General features: G+C 54.4%; 2 protein-coding genes across 3 annotated transcripts in view; one reads left to right on the forward strand and one right to left on the reverse strand.

Moving 5' to 3' along the window:
* The window catches only part of Wnt10b (wingless-type MMTV integration site family, member 10B), a 17,500-nt gene extending 16,382 nt beyond the window's left edge, over window positions 1-1,118 (reverse strand). The window contains exons 1-3 of one of the 2 annotated variants that reach the window (XM_005406677.2): window positions 952-1,118; window positions 706-854; window positions 302-460 (exon numbers count right to left, since the gene is read on the reverse strand). The gene's annotated coding sequence lies outside the window, so the exon portion shown is untranslated. The remainder of the gene's footprint in view (window positions 1-301; window positions 461-705; window positions 855-951) is intronic. The other variant, XM_005406678.2, reaches the window with a different exon arrangement.
* Wnt1 (wingless-type MMTV integration site family, member 1) overlaps window positions 1-7,711 on the forward strand; it is a 14,080-nt gene that overhangs the window by 2,101 nt on the left and 4,268 nt on the right. The gene's annotated exons all lie outside the window — the stretch shown is intronic.

Raw genomic sequence — 7,711 nt, forward strand, 5'->3', positions numbered from 1 at the left:
GCGGCACGCGCGCTGGCGTCGCACGGGCTGAGGAGGCCTCAGGGTCCCACCCTGAGCCCAGCTCACAGCAGCCCGGGAAGAACCTGCTCGGGGTGCACGGGCGAGACCACGTGCCTGAGGGAGCGCCAGTGGCAGCGAAGGGGTTAGGCGCCACCGCACTCCGGCCTGACTCACCCTCCTAGCTCTAACCACTGCGGACTATTTTTGCCAGAGAGGGGCCCCAGGCTTCCCAGCCGCCCCCAGCCCCTGCCAGACCGCAGCCCCAGGCACGGCTGGTCCCGCGCACCCAAGATGCACTGACTCAGAGATCGCCTCCCGCGAGCAGGCGCTGGGGCTGATACCCACGGTCGCCATCGCCTCTTCCTCGCCGGCGGCGAGGCTGCTCCGGTCCGTGCCGTGGCGGGTCCTGCCTTGTGCTGAAGGGGGCGCTGCTGGTCTGGGGGCGCACAGTCTGAGACATCTGGGAATTACATCTGTTGGCACCCTGGCGACTACCTTTATGCGCCAGCCCCTACCATGCACCCTGCCCCTGGGAAGCCCGCGCCACAGAGCTGCTTTTCTCTGACTCCTACCCCCAGGCTGGGGAGAGGGAACCCGGGAGCTCCTGACCCCGCTTCTCACTTAGAGCGCAAAACCCAAACCCTGTGTGCCTTTGGGGGCCACCATAATCCGCAAGCCCTACCCCAGTGGTTTCCGTCCTTATACCTGGACTCAGTGGTCACCAGTGTCCGTGTCCTTCCCGCTGTCAGCTAGAACTCCGCTCGGGTCCCTGGAGGTGGGGAGGAGGTTTGCTATGGCTCTTGTTCCACAGGGAGCTCATGGACATTTGCGTTTCTCCACGCGTCTCTGGTCTCCTGCAGGTTTGGGATTTTGTTTTTATCTTGTTCTGCCTCTGCCCTCAGACTTCAGCATACAGTCAGGTGTCAAGAAGGGGCTGGGGCCAGCACTTACACCATAGGTTTTCAGTACTTGGTGACCTAGGATTCCACGCTGGACTCCAGCTCCGGGAGCCTCGCTCCTGCTCTCTCACCGAACGCTAGTTCTGCAATAGGAGGCCACAGGCAGGCAGACTGGGTGGCCCGAGCTGGCCCACAGTGCCCTCAGCCCGACCGGCTGGCCTGAGGACTGACCCGCAGGCAGCGAGAGGGCCGTGGGACAGGCGGGGCCTGGAGAAGGCTGCGGTGCACACCCATTGCCTAATGCCCCAAGCACGCGGCCAGCTCCAGGGAAGGGGCGGGGCGGGAACCGGAGAGACCTTGACAAGGCTTTGGGCCGCGACAAGAGGGGAGAGTGGGGGCTGTCATCACCGCAGCGAGGAGTGGGAGCAAGCTGGGCCCCCTTCCACGGGAGAGAAGGGCAGGGCGCTTTCCTTGCCGCTGCGGGGATGGAGAGTGTGTGGAGGACAGCACGGGAAGAACAGTGGGTCCTGGAGGGCGGAGTCAAAGCGTGGAGCCCCTGGAGATTGGGGGATCAGGCAACTGAGGCGGCGGAGAAGCCTTGGGAACAACCTCCTCCCCCCCATGTTTGCTTTGGCCCGGGGTCCCGGGTGACTCATCTGTTGCTAAGCTGCTGATAGGGGCGGCCAGGCCCGGGGAACTCAAATTATAGGCCCGGGAGGGATGGATGCGCCCGCGGCGGTGAGCTCAGCTGTGCTGCCTGCCCTCCGCCTCGCACGCCTTCTGCTGCAGCACCGAGGGCCACCACCCGGAGGCACCAGAGGGTCCGCGCCCAGACTGCGCGGCGCTTGCAGGAAGCCCCCTGTCCGCAGCTGGCCGCAACAGATCTTTAGGATTATCCTCACAGGACTTTACCCCTTCTGTACTCGGGGTGGATGGGCAAGCCATGCCGCCGCAGCCCCAGGCGCTGGCACCTCAAAGGAAGCAGGGTCCTCAGCCCACAGACTCTCCTCCCAGAGCGCGCCGCTCCTCCCCAGATCCCAAGGTCAGAGCACAGCCCCTCTCCCCTCCAGCCTCTCCCGATCCCTGCTCTGGAGAATGGTTTGCTCCTGATTTTCAGGCCTTTAGAGTTATCTGTGGTCAAAAACCGACACAGAAACATGAAGCAGGGAAAAGGAGATTGGGAGTGGGGCTCTAGCCTATAAAGGGGAAGGAAAAAAGAAGGCGAAGGAAAAGGTCATCATAGAAGGGCACTGCGGGAGACAGAAAAGCAGGTGCTGACCCGAGAAAGCAGCACGCTTGGTCTGTTCAAAGGATTGCCAAGGAGGAGGCCGGTGGAGGAGGAACCACAGGGAGAGAATGGTAGAGGGTGAAATTAGAGGATCAGGAAGGAACAGTCAGATTATGTGGGGCCTTTTAGACCATTGTAAAGACTTTTCTTTCTGTTTGCTTGATTTTTGAAACAGGGTCTCACTATGGGCCTTGAACTCATGGCAATTGAACTCAGGGCCTTGAACTCATGGCAATCCTCCTGCCTCAGCCTTCCAAATGCTGGGATACCGGGCAGACACCACCACGCCCAACTGTTTTTGTTTGTGTTGAGATGGTCTTGCTGCTGTTTCTAGGCTGGCTTTAAACTCACTGTATAGCCCAAGCTGGCACTGACTTTTTGATCTTCCTGCCTGAACCTCCCGAGTACCTGACATTAGGTTGGGATGACAGGCCTATACCACCATGCCCAGCCTGACTTCCTTTTAGAAAGGGTGCTGTGTGGAGAGCAGACAAGGGGGCCAAGTGTAGAAGCTGGGAGCGCTGTCAGGAGACTACTGCAGGAATGAGGTGGAGACTCAGAGAGTCACTTAGATACTCAAATGAGAAATGGGTTTATTTATTTACTTATTCATTTAATCTTTTTGAGACAGGGTCTTGCTATACAGTTCAGGCTGGCCTCGAACTCACAGTGATCCTTCTGCCTCAGCCTCCCAAGTGCTAAGATTACAGGCCTGCGCCACCTTGCCTGGCTAATTTACTATTTCAACTTTTTTTTTTCTTTTTGGCATTAGAGATTGATCCAGGGCTTTGCACATGCTATGCATGTGCTCTGAACAACCCCCAGCCCCTCAGCCAGTTTTTGAGTGTACAGCTCAGCAACACTAAGCACATTCACATATATTGCATTTTTCTTTATTTATGTATTTATTTATTTATATTTTGAGGTGGTACCAGGAATCAAACTCAGGACCTCACACTTGCCAGGCAGGCGCCGCACCACTGAGCTAAATCCTGGCCTGCAAGAAATGTTTTTAAAATTCTGTAATTATCTAAATTCTCTACTTTGTTGGGTTTTTGTCTTTTGTTTTGTTTTTTGAGACAAAGTCTCATTATGTAGTTCAGGCTGGTGTTGAACTCACTATGTAGTCCAGACTGGCCTCAAATTCTCAGTGATCCTCCTGCCTCAGCCTCTCAAATGCTGGGATTACAGACATGCACCGCCACATCCATCCCCACTTTGTTTTGTATGCGGCAAGGAGTCTTGAGTTCTGAAGTGTTGTTCCTCGGGAAGTGTCAAGGATTTGAAAGCTACTGTTTCAAACAAACAAAAGACAAAATGCCATCTGTGCTGAAGGTATTGTAAGGTCTAAGTGCAAGTGGTCTAAGAAAAGCAGAAAAGCCACCAGCACAAGGCCTGGCTGGATAGGGACTGGAGACCTGCCTGGTTGGGAGCAAGAAGGGATGGTGGTTCAGGTCATCAACAGGGAGTAAGCTGGGTGTGGCATGGCACGCCTGTAATCCCAACACTCGGGAGGCTGAGGCAGGAGGATTGCTGTGAGTTCACGGCCAGCTGAACTACATGGTGAGACTATGTCTCAAAAAAAAAAAAAAAAAAATTAATGGGGGAGCAAGAGAGTGTTGAGATGGATCGGCCTGCCTATGTTGTGAAGATTGAGGGACAGGACTTGTGATACTGAACCTGGAGTTTGAAACAGATGAGTCAAGGATGACTGCAAGAGTCTCATCCCAGCCAACTAAAGCATGGAACTGTCATTTACTGAGATGGAAATGAGTGAAGTAGCGGGGGTGGTGGTGAGTCAGGTGATGAGGGATCAGAGTTTAGATTTTAGCCCAGCGTGGTGGAGCATTTTAGTGATTTAGCAAGACCCTGTCTCAAAATAAAAATGAAAAAGGTCAGGGGATGAACTTCAGTGCAGAGCCCCAGACTGCAGGTGGGAGAAGAGTTCAGCTACGGACCTGTGAATTGGGAGAGGTTAGCGTCCTGAGTCCAGAGATATGTCAGGGAACGTGAGACGCTCCGTCTGCAGTCCACCAGGGAGTCTGTTAAGACTGAGAAACCTGGGCACTGATTTTTAGAAACGGATGACACCGAGGATCCAGGGAAGGGGACCTAAACGGGAGCGGCCAGGGAGAGAGGGAGGTGCTCAGAAAGCAAGGGAGGAAGTATTTCAAGAAGGAGGAAGTAAGTGTTGGATGGTCTGCTGTTACAGGAAGGTCAGTTAGGATGAGAACTACGACTTGGCTATTGGGCAGGGCCAATAAATGTTCCTGAATGGTGCTGATAGGGAGGTGTAGTGCGTTTAAAGGCATGACTGGAGCAGAAAGAGAATGAAGAGCTGGGCAGGCAGCACCTACCTATATGTAATCCCAGTTGCCTGCTGTGAGTTCAAAGCCAGCCTGGTGTGCATAGTGAGTTCAAGGCCGGCTGAACTACATAGTGAGACTATGTCTCAAAAAAAAAAAAAAAATTAATGGGGGAGCAAGAGAGTGTTGAGACAGATCAGTCTGCATAGGTTGTCTTTCATTTTTATTTTGGGACAGGGTCTTGCTAAATCACTAAAATGCCCCACCCCTGCTGAGGCTGGAGAATGGAAAGTTCAAGGCAAGTCTGGTCAATGTAGCAAGACCCTGTCTGAAAAAGTATGAAAAAGTGGGGCTATAGCTCAGCGGTAGAGTGCCCCTAGGTTCTAGGGATACGTGCTATTAATTATAACAACTATTATGAGTTGGTTTTTTTTTGAGGGGGGTTCTTTTTGAGACAGAGTTTCACTATACAGTTCAGGCTGGCCTTGAACTCACTTTGTAACCCAGGCTGGCCTTGAACTCATGGTGACCATCCTGCCTCAGCCTTTTGAGTGCTGGGATTACAGGTACATGCCACCACACTCGGCTCTTTTGAGTTTTGTGGTAACAGAGGACAGAGAAATGGGGAACTCGGGTAGTGATGTGAGGCTAAATTAAGTTTTTCAGGTTTTCAAATGGAAGGTATCGCAGCATGTCTGCACCCTGATGGATGTGTCCCAGTAGCAAGATAAATTGATGATGTCAAGAAGAAAGAGCTGATGATTGATAAAGTGACAATTTGAGCAAAATAGACATTTGAGCTGGGCCCTGCATAGTGTAACCCAGACCTGGAACCCTTCCTCTCCTCTCCCCTGCCCCTGGGAAATGGAGGAACAAGGCATTCCTCCTGCAACACTGAAGCAAAAGATAGCAGCTCCTTTCCTCTCTCCCCGCTCAGCTCAGCACCAGTGGCCACAGACAGGGCTTCCTTGTCTTCCAGACTGCTTCCCACCCCTGAGGGGCTGCAGTGATCCTCCAGGACCAAAGGTATGAGTGACCCAGGCCCCAGTGGGAAGAAAGTCCTAAGGAACAAGGTCTACCTGCGGCCCAGCGCTCGCCTACGTGGCCATCTGTGGGCGCCGTCTACACAGACTGCTGGATTTCGGACCTGGAGGACGCTGGGCCGTTCCACCTTGTCCTTCTGGAGGGCCCAGGTATACTGAGCTACAAAAGGGCCCAGGAAAGATATGTGCTCAGTAACATCCTCCACCAGGCTTCATTAGGGTCAATACACATCTCTTTTTTTGGAGGGGCCGTACCCGGAATTGAACTCAGGACCTTACACTTGCCGGGTAGGTGCTGTGCCGCTGAGCTATATCCCCATACACACCTTCTTTACAATACAAGTGTTCCCGGAATATTAACTCGACCTATCAGGCATTTACTCCTTGGAGTTATTTCCCATTTTAGAGAAGACTCCTCATTCCATTTCTGGGACTGAGACTCTTTAGAGCCAGGCCTGGGCAAACTACTGCCTCAGGAAGCTTCGTAAGAACACAGAAAGCCAGGCGAGGTGCCACACACCTGTAACCCCAGCATTCTGGGAGGCTGAGGCAGGAAGATTGCAAGTTTGAGCCCACCCTGGGTAAGGAACTTAGTATCTTAGCTACCTAGCTGGACTGTATCAAAATAAAAAGTTAAAAAGGGCTAGGGAGGTAAGGTCATGCAAAGGCCCTGGGTTTCACTCTCCAGTGCAGCAAAAAGGGCCTAGGGGATGGAGAAAAGAAGATCCAAAAGGGAGGCAAAAAAGTACTAAAAATCTTTAAGAATCTTTACTTCCTGTCATTTTCGAGAAGGCTCTCTGCGGCACACTGGAAGCAGCTGGTAGGGTGGAACCACTGATTGTGTGTTAACTGTGACTTGGACAACTGCCCCATCTCTTTCCTCTGTAAAATGGGAGGAGGGAGAGATGTACAGACGGCCCCCTGGGGCCAGCTCTGGGTGTCAGTGAGCACGGTATCCAGGCTGGCAGTGCCCTGTCCCTCCCGCAGGAAACAGCAGCCACTTCTTTAGGAGGAGGCCATGCCAGCCTTGAGAGACAGAGCACACTGCACAGGGGGCGATGTGGCGCCCAGCACTCTGGGTGGCCCTGAGTGGTGAGAATGGAAAGAACCAGCATTTCTTTTTTTGAGACAGAGTCTCACTATGCAGTTCAGGCTGGTCTTGAACTCATTTAAGTAGCCCAGTCTGGCCTCGAACTTGATGCTATCCTCCTGCCTCAGCCTCCCAAGTACTGGGATTACAGGTGTGTGCCACCATGCCCAGTGAAGAACCAGAATTTTATTTTTAATTTTTAAAAATTATTTATTTATTTGAGAACCAGAATTTTGGAGGTAGGCAGTAACTTGGCAGAAAAAGCCTGAGGGAATTAAGACATGGAGGAACAAATTCCCTGAGCCAGGTTCAGCTCACCCAGCCGCCCTTCTGTCCAGCCCTCACCCCCCCCCTCACCTGACACCTCCCCCAGTGCCCGGGCCTCCTGAGCCTGGTTGTGACCGCTCAGCCACTCAGGCCTGGTCCCCCTCCCACCCACTTCATCAGCCCCCACGTCGTTCCCCGGTGATGTGCCCAGGTTAGCACAGCCACAGGTGACACGTCACGGGGTGAGACAGGCACACCACACGGGGCAGAATGACACACGCACGTGTCTAACCTCCCGGAGCACGCATGCGCCCCCCACCCGCAAGAGCTCCACTCTGCCCCAGGCGGGGACAGTGACCGGAGGACCGATGCTCTCCTGCCTCAGCGAAAGCCCAGAGCTCTCCAGGATGTGTCCCTAACCTCCTTCCGCAGGACGGAGTGCTTCTGAACACACCAACCCGCAGACGCACGCACCCTCAGAACACCCGCACGTCCTCCTGCGCACACGCACGCGCGCCCTTCGGCTGTCCTGGCCCACACGTGCGGACTGCTGCTGCTTCGGGTACCTCTCCGTGCGGTCAGCATCCCCCTCGGGGATTTCCCCGACCACAGACCCACCCACGTCCAGTCTCCCCCTTTCCCTTCTCTGTGCAGCCGTCGGGGGTTCTAGAGCTTGTTCGGCGAAGATCTTCCAGAGCTGCTGTCCAGAGCCACACCTTCCGTCCCGACTTCAGCGTGGGGCACCGGTGCGGCCCCGGGAGACGTGGGGAGAGCCGCGCCCGCCCGGCCCGGCCCGCGCTCCGGAGCGTTCGCCCCAG

Source organism: Chinchilla lanigera, unplaced genomic scaffold (assembly GCF_000276665.1).
Source record: "Chinchilla lanigera isolate Chin_1 unplaced genomic scaffold, ChiLan1.0 scaffold00099, whole genome shotgun sequence".
Taxonomy (NCBI): domain Eukaryota; kingdom Metazoa; phylum Chordata; class Mammalia; order Rodentia; family Chinchillidae; genus Chinchilla; species Chinchilla lanigera.